Raw genomic sequence first — 20,041 nt, 5'->3', positions numbered from 1 at the left:
GTGCAAAAAAAAGACAGCCTGGGGGCCGGCTGTTGCAGTGTTGCCCTCTCAGGCAACACTGAGTGACTGACTGAGCCGCACCGTCTTATATAAAGTTCAGACGGAACTTTGCACGTGTCATAGTGGAGACCTCAGGAGCCAGAGCCAGCTTTCTGACATCATAATGGGGCCTCAGAGATAAAAGCCTGGGCCCAGGCAGTGTTGGTCAGTGCTGCTCAGCAGGCAGCACTGGACTGGATTAAAGCTGATACAAGGTGTGAAAGGAGAAGGGGTGGCAGTGGGCATGCACTTACTGCTGCTGCTGCTGCTGCTGCTGCTGCTGCTGCTGCCAGTGTTTGCACGGCAGGAGGGCATTTGGGCGTTGCCAGGAAGGCATTTTTATGTCGATTCCTCCTCTTTCAGCACTGCATTGTGGTGCAAGCAAAAGAAGCAAAACGCGCGACACGTTCGGGTTATCGCTTCTCGGCCTTTTGGCTAAGATCAAGTGTAGTATCTGTTCTTATCAGTTTAATATCTGATACGTCCCCTATCTGGGGACCATATATTAAATGGATTTTTAGAACAGGGAGATGGAAATAGAGCTTGCTTTGTCCACTCCACGCATTGACCTGGTATTGCAGTATTTCCAGGACCGGTGCACCCTTTCCTTATGTGTTTACTAAAATCAGATTCCAAAAGTGCTTTTTGTGTTTGCCATTGTTTTTGTCTTTCGGATGGGATCTCCCCTTTTAATCCCATTATTTCAACACCTGTTGGACAATGCATTTGTACAGTCATGTGTGATAATGAGCTAATTTATTAAATGCAATTAATTAATACATTGCCACCTCTTGTTTTGTGTCGTCTGTGTTTCTGTGTTTCCGGCATTTCACATTGGAACAGCTCATTCACCTTCCTTGTCTTCTCTCCGCCCTCCCTCCTAGGTAGGTTAAAGAGCTGCACCTGAGCCAGCCACTGATTGATGCAGCACCATAGTCAAATAGTGGAGTGGAGTAGGGGAACAGCAAACAGCCATTAAAGCAGCCAGCCCGTCCGCCCGCCCGCCCGCCCGTCACAATGGACCTACCTGTGTACACTAGATGGATGTGATGGAATGTACTGTGGTCCCTACATTTCAAGAAGAAGTAAGAATTGCAGTTGCAACAAACCCTTGCTTGCCTACAAAGAGAGCAGCAATTTGGATTTGTTACTATGTTACCTGGAAGAATAACAAACTGTGCAAGGATGGAGGTTGTAGGAGCAAGGAGAACAAGTTGTCTGTAAAGTTGGTGGATGCCTATTTTCCATTTTGCAGTCCCTTGTCTCCCTCTTGTGGCCTCCTGGAGGCAACTAGCTGTGCAAAAAAAAGACAGCCTGGGGGCCGGCTGTTGCAGTGTTGCCCTCTCAGGCAACACTGAGTGACTGACTGAGCCGCACCGTCTTATATAAAGTTCAGACGGAACTTTGCACGTGTCATAGTGGAGACCTCAGGAGCCAGAGCCAGCTTTCTGACATCATAATGGGGCCTCAGAGATAAAAGCCTGGGCCCAGGCAGTGTTGGTCAGTGCTGCTCAGCAGGCAGCACTGGACTGGATTAAAGCTGATACAAGGTGTGAAAGGAGAAGAGGTGGCAGTGGGCATGCACTTACTGCTGCTGCTGCTGCTGCTGCTGCTGCTGCCAGTGTTTGCACGGCAGGAGGGCATTTGGGCGTTGCCAGGAATGCGTTTTTATGTCGATTCCTCCTCTTTCAGAACTGCATTGTGGTGCAAGCAAAAGAAGCAAAACGCGCGGCACGTTCGGGTTATCGCTTCTCGGCCTTTTGGCTAAGATCAAGTGTAGTATCTGTTCTTATCAGTTTAATATCTGATACGTCCCCTATCTGGGGACCATATATTAAATGGATTTTTAGAACAGGGAGATGGAAATAGAGCTTGCTCTGTCCACTCCACGCATTGACCTGGTATTGCAGTATTTCCAGGACCGGTGCACCCTTTCCTTATGTGTTTACTAAAATCAGATTCCAAAAGTGCTTTTTGTGTTTGCCATTGTTTTTGTCTTTCGGATGGGATCTCCCCTTTTAATCCCATTATTTCAACACCTGTTGGACAATGCATTTGTACAGTCATGTGTGATAATGAGCTAATTTATTAAATGCAATTAATTAATACATTGCCACCTCTTGTTTTGTGTCGTCTGTGTTTCTGTGTTTCCGGCATTTCACATTGGAACAGCTCATTCACCTTCCTTGTCTTCTCTCCGCCCTCCCTCCTAGGTAGGTTAAAGAGCTGCACCTGAGCCAGCCACTGATTGATGCAGCACCATAGTCAAATAGTGGAGTGGAGTAGGGGAACAGCAAACAGCCATTAAAGCAGCCAGCCCGCTCGCCCGTCACAATGGACCTACCTGTGTACACTAGATGGATGTGATGGAATGTACTGTGGTCCCTACATTTCAAGAAGAAGTAAGAATTGCAGTTGCAACAAACCCTTGCTTGCCTACAAAGAGAGCAGCAATTTGGATTTGTTACTATGTTACCTGGAAGAATAACAAACTGTGCAAGGATGGAGGTTGTAGGAGCAAGGAGAACAAGTTGTCTGTAAAGTTGGTGGATGCCTATTTTCCATTTTGCAGTCCCTTGTCTCCCTCTTGTGGCCTCCTGGAGGCAACTAGCTGTGCAAAAAAAAGACAGCCTGGGGGCCGGCTGTTGCAGTGTTGCCCTCTCAGGCAACACTGAGTGACTGACTGAGCCGCACCGTCTTATATAAAGTTCAGACGGAACTTTGCACGTGTCATAGTGGAGACCTCAGGAGCCAGAGCCAGCTTTCTGACATCATAATGGGGCCTCAGAGATAAAAGCCTGGGCCCAGGCAGTGTTGGTCAGTGCTGCTCAGCAGGCAGCACTGGACTGGATTAAAGCTGATACAAGGTGGGAAAGGAGAAGGGGTGGCAGTGGGCATGCACTTACTGCTGCTGCTGCTGCTGCTGCTGCCAGTGTTTGCACGGCAGGAGGGCATTTGGGCGTTGCCAGGAAGGCATTTTTATGTCGATTCCTCCTCTTTCAGCACTGCATTGTGGTGCAAGCAAAAGAAGCAAAACGCGCGACACGTTCGGGTTATCGCTTCTCGGCCTTTTGGCTAAGATCAAGTGTAGTATCTGTTCTTATCAGTTTAATATCTGATACGTCCCCTATCTGGGGACCATATATTAAATGGATTTTTAGAACAGGGAGATGGAAATAGAGCTTGCTTTGTCCACTCCACGCATTGACCTGGTATTGCAGTATTTCCAGGACCGGTGCACCCTTTCCTTATGTGTTTACTAAAATCAGATTCCAAAAGTGCTTTTTGTGTTTGCCATTGTTTTTGTCTTTCGGATGGGATCTCCCCTTTTAATCCCATTATTTCAACACCTGTTGGACAATGCATTTGTACAGTCATGTGTGATAATGAGCTAATTTATTAAATGCAATTAATTAATACATTGCCACCTCTTGTTTTGTGTCGTCTGTGTTTCTGTGTTTCCGGCATTTCACATTGGAACAGCTCATTCACCTTCCTTGTCTTCTCTCCGCCCTCCCTCCTAGGTAGGTTAAAGAGCTGCACCTGAGCCAGCCACTGATTGATGCAGCACCATAGTCAAATAGTGGAGTGGAGTAGGGGAACAGCAAACAGCCATTAAAGCAGCCAGCCCGTCCGCCCGCCCGCCCGCCCGTCACAATGGACCTACCTGTGTACACTAGATGGATGTGATGGAATGTACTGTGGTCCCTACATTTCAAGAAGAAGTAAGAATTGCAGTTGCAACAAACCCTTGCTTGCCTACAAAGAGAGCAGCAATTTGGATTTGTTACTATGTTACCTGGAAGAATAACAAACTGTGCAAGGATGGAGGTTGTAGGAGCAAGGAGAACAAGTTGTCTGTAAAGTTGGTGGATGCCTATTTTCCATTTTGCAGTCCCTTGTCTCCCTCTTGTGGCCTCCTGGAGGCAACTAGCTGTGCAAAAAAAAGACAGCCTGGGGGCCGGCTGTTGCAGTGTTGCCCTCTCAGGCAACACTGAGTGACTGACTGAGCCGCACCGTCTTATATAAAGTTCAGACGGAACTTTGCACGTGTCATAGTGGAGACCTCAGGAGCCAGAGCCAGCTTTCTGACATCATAATGGGGCCTCAGAGATAAAAGCCTGGGCCCAGGCAGTGTTGGTCAGTGCTGCTCAGCAGGCAGCACTGGACTGGATTAAAGCTGATACAAGGTGTGAAAGGAGAAGGGGTGGCAGTGGGCATGCACTTACTGCTGCTGCTGCTGCTGCTGCTGCCAGTGTTTGCACGGCAGGAGGGCATTTGGGCGTTGCCAGGAAGGCGTTTTTATGTCGATTCCTCCTCTTTCAGCACTGCATTGTGGTGCAAGCAAAAGAAGCAAAACTCGCGGCACGTTCGGGTTATCGCTTCTCGGCCTTTTGGCTAAGATCAAGTGTAGTATCTGTTCTTATCAGTTTAATATCTGATACGTCCCCTATCTGGGGACCATATATTAAATGGATTTTTAGAACAGGGAGATGGAAATAGAGCTTGCTCTGTCCACTCCACGCATTGACCTGGTATTGCAGTATTTCCAGGACCGGTGCACCCTTTCCTTATGTGTTTACTAAAATCAGATTCCAAAAGTGCTTTTTGTGTTTGCCATTGTTTTTGTCTTTCGGATGGGATCTCCCCTTTTAATCCCATTATTTCAACACCTGTTGGACAATGCATTTGTACAGTCATGTGTGATAATGAGCTAATTTATTAAATGCAATTAATTAATACATTGCCACCTCTTGTTTTGTGTCGTCTGTGTTTCTGTGTTTCCGGCATTTCACATTGGAACAGCTCATTCACCTTCCTTGTCTTCTCTCCGCCCTCCCTCCTAGGTAGGTTAAAGAGCTGCACCTGAGCCAGCCACTGATTGATGCAGCACCATAGTCAAATAGTGGAGTGGAGTAGGGGAACAGCAAACAGCCATTAAAGCAGCCAGCCCGCCCGCCCGCCCGTCACAATGGACCTACCTGTGTACACTAGATGGATGTGATGGAATGTACTGTGGTCCCTACATTTCAAGAAGAAGTAAGAATTGCAGTTGCAACAAACCCTTGCTTGCCTACAAAGAGAGCAGCAATTTGGATTTGTTACTATGTTACCTGGAAGAATAACAAACTGTGCAAGGATGGAGGTTGTAGGAGCAAGGAGAACAAGTTGTCTGTAAAGTTGGTGGATGCCTTTTTTCCATTTTGCAGTCCCTTGTCTCCCTCTTGTGGCCTCCTGGAGGCAACTAGCTGTGCAAAAAAAAGACAGCCTGGGGGCCGGCTGTTGCAGTGTTGCCCTCTCAGGCAACACTGAGTGACTGACTGAGCCGCACCGTCTTATATAAAGTTCAGACGGAACTTTGCACGTGTCATAGTGGAGACCTCAGGAGCCAGAGCCAGCTTTCTGACATCATAATGGGGCCTCAGAGATAAAAGCCTGGGCCCAGGCAGTGTTGGTCAGTGCTGCTCAGCAGGCAGCACTGGACTGGATTAAAGCTGATACAAGGTGTGAAAGGAGAAGGGGTGGCAGTGGGCATGCACTTACTGCTGCTGCTGCTGCTGCTGCTGCTGCTGCCAGTGTTTGCACGGCAGGAGGGCATTTGGGCGTTGCCAGGAATGCGTTTTTATGTCGATTCCTCCTCTTTCAGAACTGCATTGTGGTGCAAGCAAAAGAAGCAAAACGCGCGGCACGTTCGGGTTATCGCTTCTCGGCCTTTTGGCTAAGATCAAGTGTAGTATCTGTTCTTATCAGTTTAATATCTGATACGTCCCCTATCTGGGGACCATATATTAAATGGATTTTTAGAACAGGGAGATGGAAATAGAGCTTGCTCTGTCCACTCCACGCATTGACCTGGTATTGCAGTATTTCCAGGACCGGTGCACCCTTTCCTTATGTGTTTACTAAAATCAGATTCCAAAAGTGCTTTTTGTGTTTGCCATTGTTTTTGTCTTTCGGATGGGATCTCCCCTTTTAATCCCATTATTTCAACACCTGTTGGACAATGCATTTGTACAGTCATGTGTGATAATGAGCTAATTTATTAAATGCAATTAATTAATACATTGCCACCTCTTGTTTTGTGTCGTCTGTGTTTCTGTGTTTCCGGCATTTCACATTGGAACAGCTCATTCACCTTCCTTGTCTTCTCTCCGCCCTCCCTCCTAGGTAGGTTAAAGAGCTGCACCTGAGCCAGCCACTGATTGATGCAGCACCATAGTCAAATAGTGGAGTGGAGTAGGGGAACAGCAAACAGCCATTAAAGCAGCAAGCCCGCCCGCCCGTCACAATGGACCTACCTGTGTACACTAGATGGATGTGATGGAATGTACTGTGGTCCCTACATTTCAAGAAGAAGTAAGAATTGCAGTTGCAACAAACCCTTGCTTGCCTACAAAGAGAGCAGCAATTTGGATTTGTTACTATGTTACCTGGAAGAATAACAAACTGTGCAAGGATGGAGGTTGTAGGAGCAAGGAGAACAAGTTGTCTGTAAAGTTGGTGGATGCCTATTTTCCATTTTGCAGTCCCTTGTCTCCCTCTTGTGGCCTCCTGGAGGCAACTAGCTGTGCAAAAAAAAGACAGCCTGGGGGCCGGCTGTTGCAGTGTTGCCCTCTCAGGCAACACTGAGTGACTGACTGAGCCGCACCGTCTTATATAAAGTTCAGACGGAACTTTGCACGTGTCATAGTGGAGACCTCAGGAGCCAGAGCCAGCTTTCTGACATCATAATGGGGCCTCAGAGATAAAAGCCTGGGCCCAGGCAGTGTTGGTCAGTGCTGCTCAGCAGGCAGCACTGGACTGGATTAAAGCTGATACAAGGTGTGAAAGGAGAAGGGGTGGCAGTGGGCATGCACTTACTGCTGCTGCTGCTGCTGCTGCTGCCAGTGTTTGCACGGCAGGAGGGCATTTGGGCGTTGCCAGGAAGGCGTTTTTATGTCGATTCCTCCTCTTTCAGCACTGCATTGTGGTGCAAGCAAAAGAAGCAAAACGCGCGGCACGTTCGGGTTATCGCTTCTCGGCCTTTTGGCTAAGATCAAGTGTAGTATCTGTTCTTATCAGTTTAATATCTGATACGTCCCCTATCTGGGGACCATATATTAAATGGATTTTTAGAACAGGGAGATGGAAATAGAGCTTGCTCTGTCCACTCCACGCATTGACCTGGTATTGCAGTATTTCCAGGACCGGTGCACCCTTTCCTTATGTGTTTACTAAAATCAGATTCCAAAAGTGCTTTTTGTGTTTGCCATTGTTTTTGTCTTTCGGATGGGATCTCCCCTTTTAATCCCATTATTTCAACACCTGTTGGACAATGCATTTGTACAGTCATGTGTGATAATGAGCTAATTTATTAAATGCAATTAATTAATACATTGCCACCTCTTGTTTTGTGTCGTCTGTGTTTCTGTGTTTCCGGCATTTCACATTGGAACAGCTCATTCACCTTCCTTGTCTTCTCTCCGCCCTCCCTCCTAGGTAGGTTAAAGAGCTGCACCTGAGCCAGCCACTGATTGATGCAGCACCATAGTCAAATAGTGGAGTGGAGTAGGGGAACAGCAAACAGCCATTAAAGCAGCAAGCCCGCCCGCCCGTCACAATGGACCTACCTGTGTACACTAGATGGATGTGATGGAATGTACTGTGGTCCCTACATTTCAAGAAGAAGTAAGAATTGCAGTTGCAACAAACCCTTGCTTGCCTACAAAGAGAGCAGCAATTTGGATTTGTTACTATGTTACCTGGAAGAATAACAAACTGTGCAAGGATGGAGGTTGTAGGAGCAAGGAGAACAAGTTGTCTGTAAAGTTGGTGGATGCCTATTTTCCATTTTGCAGTCCCTTGTCTCCCTCTTGTGGCCTCCTGGAGGCAACTAGCTGTGCAAAAAAAAGACAGCCTGGGGGCCGGCTGTTGCAGTGTTGCCCTCTCAGGCAACACTGAGTGACTGACTGAGCCGCACCGTCTTATATAAAGTTCAGACGGAACTTTGCACGTGTCATAGTGGAGACCTCAGGAGCCAGAGCCAGCTTTCTGACATCATAATGGGGCCTCAGAGATAAAAGCCTGGGCCCAGGCAGTGTTGGTCAGTGCTGCTCAGCAGGCAGCACTGGACTGGATTAAAGCTGATACAAGGTGTGAAAGGAGAAGGGGTGGCAGTGGGCATGCACTTACTGCTGCTGCTGCTGCTGCTGCTGCCAGTGTTTGCACGGCAGGAGGGCATTTGGGCGTTGCCAGGAAGGCGTTTTTATGTCGATTCCTCCTCTTTCAGCACTGCATTGTGGTGCAAGCAAAAGAAGCAAAACGCGCGGCACGTTCGGGTTATCGCTTCTCGGCCTTTTGGCTAAGATCAAGTGTAGTATCTGTTCTTATCAGTTTAATATCTGATACGTCCCCTATCTGGGGACCATATATTAAATGGATTTTTAGAACAGGGAGATGGAAATAGAGCTTGCTCTGTCCACTCCACGCATTGACCTGGTATTGCAGTATTTCCAGGACCGGTGCACCCTTTCCTTATGTGTTTACTAAAATCAGATTCCAAAAGTGCTTTTTGTGTTTGCCATTGTTTTTGTCTTTCGGATGGGATCTCCCCTTTTAATCCCATTATTTCAACACCTGTTGGACAATGCATTTGTACAGTCATGTGTGATAATGAGCTAATTTATTAAATGCAATTAATTAATACATTGCCACCTCTTGTTTTGTGTCGTCTGTGTTTCTGTGTTTCCGGCATTTCACATTGGAACAGCTCATTCACCTTCCTTGTCTTCTCTCCGCCCTCCCTCCTAGGTAGGTTAAAGAGCTGCACCTGAGCCAGCCACTGATTGATGCAGCACCATAGTCAAATAGTGGAGTGGAGTAGGGGAACAGCAAACAGCCATTAAAGCAGCCAGCCCGCCAGCCCGCCCGCCCGCCCGTCACAATGGACCTACCTGTGTACACTAGATGGATGTGATGGAATGTACTGTGGTCCCTACATTTCAAGAAGAAGTAAGAATTGCAGTTGCAACAAACCCTTGCTTGCCTACAAAGAGAGCAGCAATTTGGATTTGTTACTATGTTACCTGGAAGAATAACAAACTGTGCAAGGATGGAGGTTGTAGGAGCAAGGAGAACAAGTTGTCTGTAAAGTTGGTGGATGCCTATTTTCCATTTTGCAGTCCCTTGTCTCCCTCTTGTGGCCTCCTGGAGGCAACTAGCTGTGCAAAAAAAAGACAGCCTGGGGGCCGGCTGTTGCAGTGTTGCCCTCTCAGGCAACACTGAGTGACTGACTGAGCCGCACCGTCTTATATAAAGTTCAGACGGAACTTTGCACGTGTCATAGTGGAGACCTCAGGAGCCAGAGCCAGCTTTCTGACATCATAATGGGGCCTCAGAGATAAAAGCCTGGGCCCAGGCAGTGTTGGTCAGTGCTGCTCAGCAGGCAGCACTGGACTGGATTAAAGCTGATACAAGGTGTGAAAGGAGAAGGGGTGGCAGTGGGCATGCACTTACTGCTGCTGCTGCTGCTGCTGCTGCCAGTGTTTGCACGGCAGGAGGGCATTTGGGCGTTGCCAGGAAGGCGTTTTTATGTCGATTCCTCCTCTTTCAGCACTGCATTGTGGTGCAAGCAAAAGAAGCAAAACGCGCGGCACGTTCGGGTTATCGCTTCTCGGCCTTTTGGCTAAGATCAAGTGTAGTATCTGTTCTTATCAGTTTAATATCTGATACGTCCTCTATCTGGGGACCATATATTAAATGGATTTTTAGAACAGGGAGATGGAAATAGAGCTTGCTCTGTCCACTCCACGCATTGACCTGGTATTGCAGTATTTCCAGGACCGGTGCACCCTTTCCTTATGTGTTTACTAAAATCAGATTCCAAAAGTGCTTTTTGTGTTTGCCATTGTTTTTGTCTTTCGGATGGGATCTCCCCTTTTAATCCCATTATTTCAACACCTGTTGGACAATGCATTTGTACAGTCATGTGTGATAATGAGCTAATTTATTAAATGCAATTAATTAATACATTGCCACCTCTTGTTTTGTGTCGTCTGTGTTTCTGTGTTTCCGGCATTTCACATTGGAACAGCTCATTCACCTTCCTTGTCTTCTCTCCGCCCTCCCTCCTAGGTAGGTTAAAGAGCTGCACCTGAGCCAGCCACTGATTGATGCAGCACCATAGTCAAATAGTGGAGTGGAGTAGGGGAACAGCAAACAGCCATTAAAGCAGCCAGCCCGCCCGCCCGCCCGTCACAATGGACCTACCTGTGTACACTAGATGGATGTGATGGAATGTACTGTGGTCCCTACATTTCAAGAAGAAGTAAGAATTGCAGTTGCAACAAACCCTTGCTTGCCTACAAAGAGAGCAGCAATTTGGATTTGTTACTATGTTACCTGGAAGAATAACAAACTGTGCAAGGATGGAGGTTGTAGGAGCAAGGAGAACAAGTTGTCTGTAAAGTTGGTGGATGCCTTTTTTCCATTTTGCAGTCCCTTGTCTCCCTCTTGTGGCCTCCTGGAGGCAACTAGCTGTGCAAAAAAAAGACAGCCTGGGGGCCGGCTGTTGCAGTGTTGCCCTCTCAGGCAACACTGAGTGACTGACTGAGCCGCACCGTCTTATATAAAGTTCAGACGGAACTTTGCACGTGTCATAGTGGAGACCTCAGGAGCCAGAGCCAGCTTTCTGACATCATAATGGGGCCTCAGAGATAAAAGCCTGGGCCCAGGCAGTGTTGGTCAGTGCTGCTCAGCAGGCAGCACTGGACTGGATTAAAGCTGATACAAGGTGTGAAAGGAGAAGGGGTGGCAGTGGGCATGCACTTACTGCTGCTGCTGCTGCTGCTGCTGCTGCTGCCAGTGTTTGCACGGCAGGAGGGCATTTGGGCGTTGCCAGGAATGCGTTTTTATGTCGATTCCTCCTCTTTCAGAACTGCATTGTGGTGCAAGCAAAAGAAGCAAAACGCGCGGCACGTTCGGGTTATCGCTTCTCGGCCTTTTGGCTAAGATCAAGTGTAGTATCTGTTCTTATCAGTTTAATATCTGATACGTCCCCTATCTGGGGACCATATATTAAATGGATTTTTAGAACAGGGAGATGGAAATAGAGCTTGCTCTGTCCACTCCACGCATTGACCTGGTATTGCAGTATTTCCAGGACCGGTGCACCCTTTCCTTATGTGTTTACTAAAATCAGATTCCAAAAGTGCTTTTTGTGTTTGCCATTGTTTTTGTCTTTCGGATGGGATCTCCCCTTTTAATCCCATTATTTCAACACCTGTTGGACAATGCATTTGTACAGTCATGTGTGATAATGAGCTAATTTATTAAATGCAATTAATTAATACATTGCCACCTCTTGTTTTGTGTCGTCTGTGTTTCTGTGTTTCCGGCATTTCACATTGGAACAGCTCATTCACCTTCCTTGTCTTCTCTCCGCCCTCCCTCCTAGGTAGGTTAAAGAGCTGCACCTGAGCCAGCCACTGATTGATGCAGCACCATAGTCAAATAGTGGAGTGGAGTAGGGGAACAGCAAACAGCCATTAAAGCAGCAAGCCCGCCCGCCCGTCACAATGGACCTACCTGTGTACACTAGATGGATGTGATGGAATGTACTGTGGTCCCTACATTTCAAGAAGAAGTAAGAATTGCAGTTGCAACAAACCCTTGCTTGCCTACAAAGAGAGCAGCAATTTGGATTTGTTACTATGTTACCTGGAAGAATAACAAACTGTGCAAGGATGGAGGTTGTAGGAGCAAGGAGAACAAGTTGTCTGTAAAGTTGGTGGATGCCTATTTTCCATTTTGCAGTCCCTTGTCTCCCTCTTGTGGCCTCCTGGAGGCAACTAGCTGTGCAAAAAAAAGACAGCCTGGGGGCCGGCTGTTGCAGTGTTGCCCTCTCAGGCAACACTGAGTGACTGACTGAGCCGCACCATCTTATATAAAGTTCAGACGGAACTTTGCACGTGTCATAGTGGAGACCTCAGGAGCCAGAGCCAGCTTTCTGACATCATAATGGGGCCTCAGAGATAAAAGCCTGGGCCCAGGCAGTGTTGGTCAGTGCTGCTCAGCAGGCAGCACTGGACTGGATTAAAGCTGATACAAGGTGTGAAAGGAGAAGGGGTGGCAGTGGGCATGCACTTACTGCTGCTGCTGCTGCTGCCAGTGTTTGCACGGCAGGAGGGCATTTGGGCGTTGCCAGGAAGGCGTTTTTATGTCGATTCCTCCTCTTTCAGCACTGCATTGTGGTGCAAGCAAAAGAAGCAAAACGCGCGGCACGTTCGGGTTATCGCTTCTCGGCCTTTTGGCTAAGATCAAGTGTAGTATCTGTTCTTATCAGTTTAATATCTGATACGTCCCCTATCTGGGGACCATATATTAAATGGATTTTTAGAACAGGGAGATGGAAATAGAGCTTGCTCTGTCCACTCCACGCATTGACCTGGTATTGCAGTATTTCCAGGACCGGTGCACCCTTTCCTTATGTGTTTACTAAAATCAGATTCCAAAAGTGCTTTTTGTGTTTGCCATTGTTTTTGTCTTTCGGATGGGATCTCCCCTTTTAATCCCATTATTTCAACACCTGTTGGACAATGCATTTGTACAGTCATGTGTGATAATGAGCTAATTTATTAAATGCAATTAATTAATACATTGCCACCTCTTGTTTTGTGTCGTCTGTGTTTCTGTGTTTCCGGCATTTCACATTGGAACAGCTCATTCACCTTCCTTGTCTTCTCTCCGCCCTCCCTCCTAGGTAGGTTAAAGAGCTGCACCTGAGCCAGCCACTGATTGATGCAGCACCATAGTCAAATAGTGGAGTGGAGTAGGGGAACAGCAAACAGCCATTAAAGCAGCCAGCCCGCCCGCCCGCCCGTCACAATGGACCTACCTGTGTACACTAGATGGATGTGATGGAATGTACTGTGGTCCCTACATTTCAAGAAGAAGTAAGAATTGCAGTTGCAACAAACCCTTGCTTGCCTACAAAGAGAGCAGCAATTTGGATTTGTTACTATGTTACCTGGAAGAATAACAAACTGTGCAAGGATGGAGGTTGTAGGAGCAAGGAGAACAAGTTGTCTGTAAAGTTGGTGGATGCCTATTTTCCATTTTGCAGTCCCTTGTCTCCCTCTTGTGGCCTCCTGGAGGCAACTAGCTGTGCAAAAAAAAGACAGCCTGGGGGCCGGCTGTTGCAGTGTTGCCCTCTCAGGCAACACTGAGTGACTGACTGAGCCGCACCGTCTTATATAAAGTTCAGACGGAACTTTGCACGTGTCATAGTGGAGACCTCAGGAGCCAGAGCCAGCTTTCTGACATCATAATGGGGCCTCAGAGATAAAAGCCTGGGCCCAGGCAGTGTTGGTCAGTGCTGCTCAGCAGGCAGCACTGGACTGGATTAAAGCTGATACAAGGTGTGAAAGGAGAAGGGGTGGCAGTGTGCATGCACTTACTGCTGCTGCTGCTGCTGCCAGTGTTTGCACGGCAGGAGGGCATTTGGGCGTTGCCAGGAAGGCGTTTTTATGTTGATTCCTCCCTCTTTCAGCACTGCATTGTGGTGCAAGCAAAAGAAGCAAAACGCGCGGCACGTTCGGGTTATCGCTTCTCGGCCTTTTGGCTAAGATCAAGTGTAGTTAGTATCTGTTCTTATCAGTTTAATATCTGATACGTCCCCTATCTGGGGACCATATATTAAATGGATTTTTAGAACAGGGAGATGGAAATAGAGCTTGCTCTGTCCACTCCACGCATTGACCTGGTATTGCAGTATTTCCAGGACCGGTGCACCCTTTCCTTATGTGTTTACTAAAATCAGATTCCAAAAGTGCTTTTTGTGTTTGCCATTGTTTTTGTCTTTCGGGTGGGATCTCCCCTTTTAATCCCATTATTTCAACACCTGTTGGACAATGCATTTGTACAGTCATGTGTGATAATGAGCTAATTTATTAAATGCAATTAATTAATACATTGCCACCTCTTGTTTTGTGTCGTCTGTGTTTCTGTGTTTCCGGCATTTCACATTGGAACAGCTCATTCACCTTCCTTGTCTTCTCTCCGCCCTCCCTCCTAGGTAGGTTAAAGAGCTGCACCTGAGCCAGCCACTGATTGATGCAGCACCATAGTCAAATAGTGGAGTGGAGTAGGGGAACAGCAAACAGCCATTAAAGCAGCCAGCCCGCCCGCCCGCCCGCCCGTCACAATGGACCTACCTGTGTACACTAGATGGATGTGATGGAATGTACTGTGGTCCCTACATTTCAAGAAGAAGTAAGAATTGCAGTTGCAACAAACCCTTGCTTGCCTACAAAGAGAGCAGCAATTTGGATTTGTTACTATGTTACCTGGAAGAATAACAAACTGTGCAAGGATGGAGGTTGTAGGAGCAAGGAGAACAAGTTGTCTGTAAAGTTGGTGGATGCCTATTTTCCATTTTGCAGTCCCTTGTCTCCCTCTTGTGGCCTCCTGGAGGCAACTAGCTGTGCAAAAAAAAGACAGCCTGGGGGCCGGCTGTTGCAGTGTTGCCCTCTCAGGCAACACTGAGTGACTGACTGAGCCGCACCGTCTTATATAAAGTTCAGACGGAACTTTGCACGTGTCATAGTGGAGACCTCAGGAGCCAGAGCCAGCTTTCTGACATCATAATGGGGCCTCAGAGATAAAAGCCTGGGCCCAGGCAGTGTTGGTCAGTGCTGCTCAGCAGGCAGCACTGGACTGGATTAAAGCTGATACAAGGTGTGAAAGGAGAAGGGGTGGCAGTGGGCATGCACTTACTGCTGCTGCTGCTGCTGCTGCTGCTGCTGCCAGTGTTTGCACGGCAGGAGGGCATTTGGGCGTTGCCAGGAAGGCGTTTTTATGTCGATTCCTCCTCTTTCAGCACTGCATTGTGGTGCAAGCAAAAGAAGCAAAACGCGCGGCACGTTCGGGTTATCGCTTCTCGGCCTTTTGGCTAAGATCAAGTGTAGTATCTGTTCTTATCAGTTTAATATCTGATACGTCCCCTATCTGGGGACCATATATTAAATGGATTTTTAGAACAGGGAGATGGAAATAGAGCTTGCTCTGTCCACTCCACGCATTGACCTGGTATTGCAGTATTTCCAGGACCGGTGCACCCTTTCCTTATGTGTTTACTAAAATCAGATTCCAAAAGTGCTTTTTGTGTTTGCCATTGTTTTTGTCTTTCGGATGGGATCTCCCCTTTTAATCCCATTATTTCAACACCTGTTGGACAATGCATTTGTACAGTCATGTGTGATAATGAGCTAATTTATTAAATGCAATTAATTAATACATTGCCACCTCTTGTTTTGTGTCGTCTGTGTTTCTGTGTTTCCGGCATTTCACATTGGAACAGCTCATTCACCTTCCTTGTCTTCTCTCCGCCCTCCCTCCTAGGTAGGTTAAAGAGCTGCACCTGAGCCAGCCACTGATTGATGCAGCACCATAGTCAAATAGTGGAGTGGAGTAGGGGAACAGCAAACAGCCATTAAAGCAGCCAGCCCGCCCGCCCGCCCGCCCGCCCGTCACAATGGACCTACCTGTGTACACTAGATGGATGTGATGGAATGTACTGTGGTCCCTACATTTCAAGAAGAAGTAAGAATTGCAGTTGCAACAAACCCTTGCTTGCCTACAAAGAGAGCAGCAATTTGGATTTGTTACTATGTTACCTGGAAGAATAACAAACTGTGCAAGGATGGAGGTTGTAGGAGCAAGGAGAACAAGTTGTCTGTAAAGTTGGTGGATGCCTATTTTCCATTTTGCAGTCCCTTGTCTCCCTCTTGTGGCCTCCTGGAGGCAACTAGCTGTGCAAAAAAAAGACAGCCTGGGGGCCGGCTGTTGCAGTGTTGCCCTCTCAGGCAACACTGAGTGACTGACTGAGCCACACCGTCTTATATAAAGTTCAGACGGAACTTTGCACGTGTCATAGTGGAGACCTCAGGAGCCAGAGCCAGCTTTCTGACATCATAATGGGGCCTCAGAGATAAAAGCCTGGGCCCAGGCAGTGTTGGTCAGTGCTGCTCAGCAGGCAGCACTGGACTGGATTAAAGCTGATACAAGGTGTGAAAGGAGAAGGGGTGGCAGTGGGCATGCACTTATTGCTGCTGCTGCTGCTGCTGCTGCCAGTGTTTGCACGGCAGGAGGGCATTTGGGCGTTGCCAGGAAGGCATTTTTATGTCGATTCCTCCTCTTTCAGCACTGCATTGTGGTGCAAGCAAAAGAAGCAAAACGCGCGGCACGTTCGGGTTATCGCTTCTCGGCCTTTTGGCTAAGATCAAGTGTAGTATCTGTTCTTATCAGTTTAATATCTGATACGTCCCCTATCTGGGGACCATATATTAAATGGATTTTTAGAACAGGGAGATGGAAATAGAGCTTGCTCTGTCCACTCCACGCATTGACCTGGTATTGCAGTATTTCCAGGACCGGTGCACCCTTTCCTTATGTGTTTACTAAAATCAGATTCCAAAAGTGCTTTTTGTGTTTGCCATTGTTTTTGTCTTTCGGATGGGATCTCCCCTTTTAATCCCATTATTTCAACACCTGTTGGACAATGCATTTGTACAGTCATGTGTGATAATGAGCTAATTTATTAAATGCAATTAATTAATACATTGCCACCTCTTGTTTTGTGTCGTCTGTGTTTCTGTGTTTCCGGCATTTCACATTGGAACAGCTCATTCACCTTCCTTGTCTTCTCTCCGCCCTCCCTCCTAGGTAGGTTAAAGAGCTGCACCTGAGCCAGCCACTGATTGATGCAGCACCATAGTCAAATAGTGGAGTGGAGTAGGGGAACAGCAAACAGCCATTAAAGCAGCCAGCCCGCTCGCCCGTCACAATGGACCTACCTGTGTACACTAGATGGATGTGATGGAATGTACTGTGGTCCCTACATTTCAAGAAGAAGTAAGAATTGCAGTTGCAACAAACCCTTGCTTGCCTACAAAGAGAGCAGCAATTTGGATTTGTTACTATGTTACCTGGAAGAATAACAAACTGTGCAAGGATGGAGGTTGTAGGAGCAAGGAGAACAAGTTGTCTGTAAAGTTGGTGGATGCCTATTTTCCATTTTGCAGTCCCTTGTCTCCCTCTTGTGGCCTCCTGGAGGCAACTAGCTGTGCAAAAAAAAGACAGCCTGGGGCCGGCTGTTGCAGTGTTGCCCTCTCAGCAACACTGAGTGACTGACTGAGCCGCACCGTCTTATATAAAGTTCAGACGGAACTTTGCACGTGTCATAGTGGAGACCTCAGGAGCCAGAGCCAGCTTTCTGACATCATAATGGGGCCTCAGAGATAAAAGCCTGGGCCCAGGCAGTGTTGGTCAGTGCTGCTCAGCAGGCAGCACTGGACTGGATTAAAGCTGATACAAGGTGTGAAAGGAGAAGGGGTGGCAGTGGGCATGCACTTACTGCTGCTGCTGCTGCTGCTGCTGCTGCCAGTGTTTGCACGGCAGGAGGGCATTTGGGCGTTGCCAGGAAGGCGTTTTTATGTCGATTACTCCTCTTTCAGCACTGCATTGTGGTGCAAGCAAAAGAAGCAAAACGCGCGGCACGTTCGGGTTATCGCTTCTCGGCCCTTTGGCTAAGATCAAGTGTAGTATCTGTTCTTATCAGTTTAATATCTGATACGTCCCCTATCTGGGGACCATATATTAAATGGATTTTAGAACAGGGAGATGGAAATAGAGCTTGCTCTGTCCACTCCACGCATTGACCTGGTATTGCAGTATTTCCAGGACCGGTGCACCCTTTCCTTATGTGTTTACTAAAATCAGATTCCAAAAGTGCTTTTTGTGTTTGCCATTGTTTTTGTCTTTCGGATGGGATCTCCCCTTTTAATCCCATTATTTCAACACCTGTTGGACAATGCATTTGTACAGTCATGTGTGATAATGAGCTAATTTATTAAATGCAATTAATTAATACATTGCCACCTCTTGTTTTGTGTCGTCTGTGTTTCTGTGTTTCCGGCATTTCACATTGGAACAGCTCATTCACCTTCCTTGTCTTCTCTCCGCCTCCCTCCTAGGTAGGTTAAAGAGCTGCACCTGAGCCAGCCACTGATTGATGCAGCACCATAGTCAAATAGTGGAGTGGAGTAGGGGGAACAGCAAACAGCCATTAAAGCAGCCAGCCCGCCCGCCCGCCCGCCCGCCCGTCACAATGGACCTACCTGTGTACACTAGATGGATGTGATGGAATGTACTGTGGTCCCCACATTTCAAGAAGAGGTAAGAATTGCAGTTGCAACAAACCCTTGCTTGCCTACAAAGAGAGCAGCAATTTGGATTTGTTACTATGTTACCTGGAAGAATAACAACTGTGCAAGGATGGAGGTTGTAGGAGCAAGGAGAACAAGTTGTCTGTAAAGTTGGTGGATGCCTATTTTCCATTTGCAGTCCCTTGTCTCCCTCTTGCGGCCTCCTGGAGGCAACTAGCTGTGCAAAAAAAAGACAGCCTGGGGGCCGGCTGTTGCAGTGTTGCCCTCTCAGGCAACACTGAGTGACTGACTGAGCCGCACCGTCTTATATAAAGTTCAGACGGAACTTTGCACGTGTCATAGTGAAGACCTCAGGAGCCAGAGCCAGCTTTCTGACATCATAATGGGGGCCTCAGAGATAAAAGCCTGGGCCCAGGCAGTGTTGGTCAGTGCTGCTCAGCAGGCAGCACTGGACTGGATTAAAGCTGATAACAAGGTGTGAAAGGAGAAGGGGTGGCAGTGGGCATTCACTTACTGCTGCTGCTGCTGCTGCTGCCAGTGTTTGCACGGCAGGAGGGCATTTGGGCGTTTCCAGGAAGGCGTTTTATGTCGATTCCTCCTCTTTCAGCACTGCATTGTGGTGCAAGCAAAAGAAGCAAAACGCGCGGCACGTTCGGGTTATCGCTTCTCGGCCTTTTGGCTAAGATCAAGTGTAGTATCTGTTCTTATCAGTTTAATATCTGATACGTCCCCTATCTGGGACCATATATTAAATGGATTTTTAGAACAGGGAGATGGAAATAGAGCTTGCTCTGTCCACTCCACGCATTGACCTGGTGTTGCAGTATTTCCAGGACCGGTGCACCCTTTCCTTATGTGTTTACTAAAATCAGATTCCAAAAGTGCTTTTTGTGTTTGCCATTGTTTTTGTCTTTCGGATGGGATCTCCCCTTTTAATCCCATTATTCAACACCTGTTGGACAATGCATTTGTACAGTCATGTGTGATAATGAGCTAATTTATTAAATGCAATTAATTAATACATTGCCACCTCTTGTTTTGTGTCGTCTGTGTTACTGTGTTTCCGGCATTTCACATTGGAACAGCTCATTCACCTTCCTTGTCTTCTCTCCGCCCTCCCTCCTAGGTAGGTTAAAGAGCTGCACCTGAGCCAGCCACTGATTGATGCAGCACCATAGTCAAATAGTGGAGTGGAGTAGGGGAACAGCAAACAGCCATTAAAGCAGCCAGCCTGCCGCCCGCCCGCCCGCCCGTCACAATGGACCTACCTGTGTACACTAGATGGATGTGATGGAATGTACTGTGGTCCCTACATTTCAAGAAGAAGTAAGAATTGCAGTTGCAACAAACCCTTGCTTGCCTACAAAGAGAGCAGCAATTTGGATTTGTTACTATGTTACCTGGAAGAATAACAAACTGTGCAAGGATGGAGGTTGTAGGAGCAAGGAGAACAAGTTGTCTGTAAAGTTGGTGGATGCCTATTTTCCATTTTGCAGTCCCTTGTCTCCCTCTTGTGGCCTCCTGGAGGCAACTAGCTGTGCAAAAAAAAGACAGCCTGGGGGCCGGCTGTTGCAGTGTTGCCCTCTCAGGCAACACTGAGTGACTGACTGAGCCGCACCGTCTTATATAAAGTTCAGACGGAACTTTGCACGTGTCATAGTGGAGACCTCAGGAGCCAGAGCCAGCTTTCTGACATCATAATGGGGCCTCAGAGATAAAAGCCTGGGCCCAGGCAGTGTTGGTCAGTGCTGCTCAGCAGGCAGCACTAGACTGGATTAAAGCTGATACAAGGTGTGAAA

General features: G+C 47.5%; 15 non-coding genes across 15 annotated transcripts; all 15 read left to right on the top strand.

Moving 5' to 3' along the window:
* Positions 1 to 454: 454 nt before the first annotated feature.
* Positions 455 to 645, top strand: LOC142680824 (U2 spliceosomal RNA). The gene has a single exon (XR_012853242.1). It is a non-coding gene; the product is annotated as a U2 spliceosomal RNA (small nuclear RNA).
* A 1,138-nt stretch (positions 646 to 1,783) lies between these two features.
* On the top strand, positions 1,784 to 1,974 carry LOC142680724 (U2 spliceosomal RNA). Its single transcript, XR_012853160.1, has one exon. It is a non-coding gene; the product is annotated as a U2 spliceosomal RNA (small nuclear RNA).
* Positions 1,975 to 3,094: 1,120 nt separating this feature from the next.
* On the top strand, positions 3,095 to 3,285 carry LOC142680823 (U2 spliceosomal RNA). The gene has a single exon (XR_012853241.1). It is a non-coding gene; the product is annotated as a U2 spliceosomal RNA (small nuclear RNA).
* Positions 3,286 to 4,417: 1,132 nt separating this feature from the next.
* LOC142680723 (U2 spliceosomal RNA) lies at positions 4,418 to 4,608 on the top strand. Its single transcript, XR_012853159.1, has one exon. It is a non-coding gene; the product is annotated as a U2 spliceosomal RNA (small nuclear RNA).
* A 1,130-nt stretch (positions 4,609 to 5,738) lies between these two features.
* LOC142680722 (U2 spliceosomal RNA) lies at positions 5,739 to 5,929 on the top strand. The gene has a single exon (XR_012853158.1). It is a non-coding gene; the product is annotated as a U2 spliceosomal RNA (small nuclear RNA).
* Positions 5,930 to 7,049: 1,120 nt separating this feature from the next.
* LOC142680720 (U2 spliceosomal RNA) lies at positions 7,050 to 7,240 on the top strand. The gene has a single exon (XR_012853157.1). It is a non-coding gene; the product is annotated as a U2 spliceosomal RNA (small nuclear RNA).
* Positions 7,241 to 8,360: 1,120 nt separating this feature from the next.
* LOC142680719 (U2 spliceosomal RNA) lies at positions 8,361 to 8,551 on the top strand. The gene has a single exon (XR_012853156.1). It is a non-coding gene; the product is annotated as a U2 spliceosomal RNA (small nuclear RNA).
* Positions 8,552 to 9,683: 1,132 nt separating this feature from the next.
* On the top strand, positions 9,684 to 9,874 carry LOC142680822 (U2 spliceosomal RNA). Its single transcript, XR_012853240.1, has one exon. It is a non-coding gene; the product is annotated as a U2 spliceosomal RNA (small nuclear RNA).
* A 1,130-nt stretch (positions 9,875 to 11,004) lies between these two features.
* LOC142680718 (U2 spliceosomal RNA) lies at positions 11,005 to 11,195 on the top strand. The gene has a single exon (XR_012853155.1). It is a non-coding gene; the product is annotated as a U2 spliceosomal RNA (small nuclear RNA).
* Positions 11,196 to 12,309: 1,114 nt separating this feature from the next.
* LOC142680716 (U2 spliceosomal RNA) lies at positions 12,310 to 12,500 on the top strand. Its single transcript, XR_012853154.1, has one exon. It is a non-coding gene; the product is annotated as a U2 spliceosomal RNA (small nuclear RNA).
* Positions 12,501 to 13,619: 1,119 nt separating this feature from the next.
* Positions 13,620 to 13,814, top strand: LOC142680935 (U2 spliceosomal RNA). The gene has a single exon (XR_012853332.1). It is a non-coding gene; the product is annotated as a U2 spliceosomal RNA (small nuclear RNA).
* Positions 13,815 to 14,948: 1,134 nt separating this feature from the next.
* LOC142680715 (U2 spliceosomal RNA) lies at positions 14,949 to 15,139 on the top strand. Its single transcript, XR_012853153.1, has one exon. It is a non-coding gene; the product is annotated as a U2 spliceosomal RNA (small nuclear RNA).
* A 1,132-nt stretch (positions 15,140 to 16,271) lies between these two features.
* Positions 16,272 to 16,462, top strand: LOC142680714 (U2 spliceosomal RNA). The gene has a single exon (XR_012853152.1). It is a non-coding gene; the product is annotated as a U2 spliceosomal RNA (small nuclear RNA).
* A 1,121-nt stretch (positions 16,463 to 17,583) lies between these two features.
* LOC142680932 (U2 spliceosomal RNA) lies at positions 17,584 to 17,773 on the top strand. Its single transcript, XR_012853329.1, has one exon. It is a non-coding gene; the product is annotated as a U2 spliceosomal RNA (small nuclear RNA).
* Positions 17,774 to 18,901: 1,128 nt separating this feature from the next.
* LOC142680926 (U2 spliceosomal RNA) lies at positions 18,902 to 19,091 on the top strand. Its single transcript, XR_012853325.1, has one exon. It is a non-coding gene; the product is annotated as a U2 spliceosomal RNA (small nuclear RNA).
* The last annotated feature ends 950 nt before the right edge of the window (positions 19,092 to 20,041 follow it).

The sequence above is a fragment of the Rhinoderma darwinii genome (assembly GCF_050947455.1).
Source record: "Rhinoderma darwinii isolate aRhiDar2 chromosome 2 unlocalized genomic scaffold, aRhiDar2.hap1 SUPER_2_unloc_56, whole genome shotgun sequence".
Classification (NCBI taxonomy): Eukaryota; Metazoa; Chordata; class Amphibia; order Anura; family Rhinodermatidae; genus Rhinoderma; species Rhinoderma darwinii.
This window is presented reverse-complemented; position numbering and strand designations above follow the sequence as displayed.